This window comes from Ascaphus truei, chromosome 2 (genome assembly GCF_040206685.1).
Source record: "Ascaphus truei isolate aAscTru1 chromosome 2, aAscTru1.hap1, whole genome shotgun sequence".
NCBI lineage: Eukaryota > Metazoa > Chordata > Amphibia > Anura > Ascaphidae > Ascaphus > Ascaphus truei.
In genome coordinates, this window is record NC_134484.1 from 417,427,369 (window position 1) to 417,429,462 (window position 2,094).

A 2,094-nucleotide genomic window follows, 5' to 3' on the forward strand; every position below is an offset into this window, starting at 1 on the left:
CAATCAGTGGCTCAGTCAAAGACTGAGCCATTGATTGAGCCACCTGTGCTGAAGCCGGGACATCCTGAAAACCTGACCTGTTGGGGAGTCTTGAGGACTGGAATTGAGAGCCCCTGATATAAGGAGATCCAACAATGGGATTGGAACCTGATTCATCCACTTCAAAGACAGTGTCCTACTCCTGTCACAATTCTGTGACTGTACAATTTATGAGACGTTGTATTTTGATAAATTAACCATTTTGTAATACCAGTTTTTCTTTATTTCGGTATCTGAATTAGCGCATTAGATGATATATTTAGACAAAGTAATGCCAATAATATTCCACGGAGTCAAAGTTGGTGACTGTCCCCAGGGGGCTCATCATCATCATCAATCTTTTTGCTCTACAGACGATAAGGTAAACAGGTTAAAAACGCCCACTCATTACCTGGAGACAAATCAGGAGAGAGGAAAGGATTAAGGAGGGGCTCAGTGCGTTAAGGCAGGGGTGCGCAAAGTTTTTTGGCTGCCCCCCCCCACCCCCGTGTCTCGGTCCCTGTGCTCGCCTCCCCCCTCCCGAATGATCCGGCGTCAAATGATGCCAAAGGTCACGTGACCCCGCAGCGTCATTTGACGCACGTTGTCGTGAGGACGCGGGCACATCACATGACGCCGTGTTGTCACGGCGATGTGAGCAGAAGCTGGCTTAATCCCGGTAAGTACAGGTTGCAGAGGCCTCGCGCAGTCCCCTGGCATTTCATTTAAATGCCTTGGGGAAGAGCGTGGGGCATCTACAACCGCCTGCGCCTCCCCCCAGAAAAATCCTGCGCGCCCCCCAGTTTGCGCACCGCTGCGTTAAGGCACTGACTCTGAAATCAATGACAATGACTGAAGCTAGTGAGCCTCGTTCTAATCCGGCATTGGGCAAGTCACTTTATCTCCCTGTGCCCCAGGCACCACAATCATAGATTATAAGCACCACTTGAACTCGCTGCACTAAGCTTCGTTAAGCTATTTAACCTAACTTCATATCCACTAAAGCAAATAACCTGAGAGAGACTCTTCTTTGTGAAGGTCCCAATTGCTGTATATGACCTTCTAACACGGGGGGATATGCAAATGAGTCAAAGATCACACAGAAGAGTCTCTCTCTCAGTAAAGACGTGAATTCATATTAGATTGTTTGAAGATAATGCAAGGCAGTAATAATTTATCCTGACATTAACCATATTATAATGAGTTAAAGCAACTCCAGTCCTCAAGCCCCCCACTCCCCCAACAGGTCAGGTTTTCCGGATATCCCTGTTTCAGCACAGGTGACTCAATCAAGTCCCTGCTTCAGCACAGGTGACAATCAGTCCCTGCTTCAGCACAGGTGGGTCAATCAGAGGCTCAGTCTTTGACAGACTCAGTCTTTGACAGTCTTTGAAAGACTGAGCCTCTGATTGACCCACCTGTGCTGACGCAGGGATAGCCTGAAAACCTGACCTGTTGGGGGGGGGGGGGGGGGCTTGAAGACTGGAGTTGAGCCTCCCTGAGTTAAACAACACCTGTTGTTTTTGCATATAATTATTTTAACGGATTTGAGTTAAACTCAGGGAAGGTAATGTCTGTTACATTTTTAGGTTGTTCGCCCAAATTTAACAGAGTTTAGTACACCTGGGCCTAAGTACACGTCAGCTCTATAGGGGACTTTTTTGTATTAATATCGAAAATGTAAAGCAAAGGTAAATCCGCAACCTAAACGCCAGGTTACAGTGATGCCAAACACTGCGAGGCAAGCTGAGAAATAGTTGTGGATGTTAAGGGCACTGATCCAGTTTCAACCTGGGAAACATATCACTGTATTTCCATGCAGTTCGCTTTGGGTCACTGTCTTTTCACGTCTTTTTCATAATTACGCCAGCATAACAGACCTCAGTAATTGTGCTTCATCACATAAAAACAAAATGTTTATTTTGAATTTAATTACTTACATAAAAATGGTACAAAATGGCAGTTGACGTTCCAAATGAATGATAGATTCTTAAAAATGGTTGCAGCTTTCTTTCTGTTTCTGAATGGATCTTAATGTCATGATAAAACTTCTATTTCCTCCATTTTGGTTTTAAC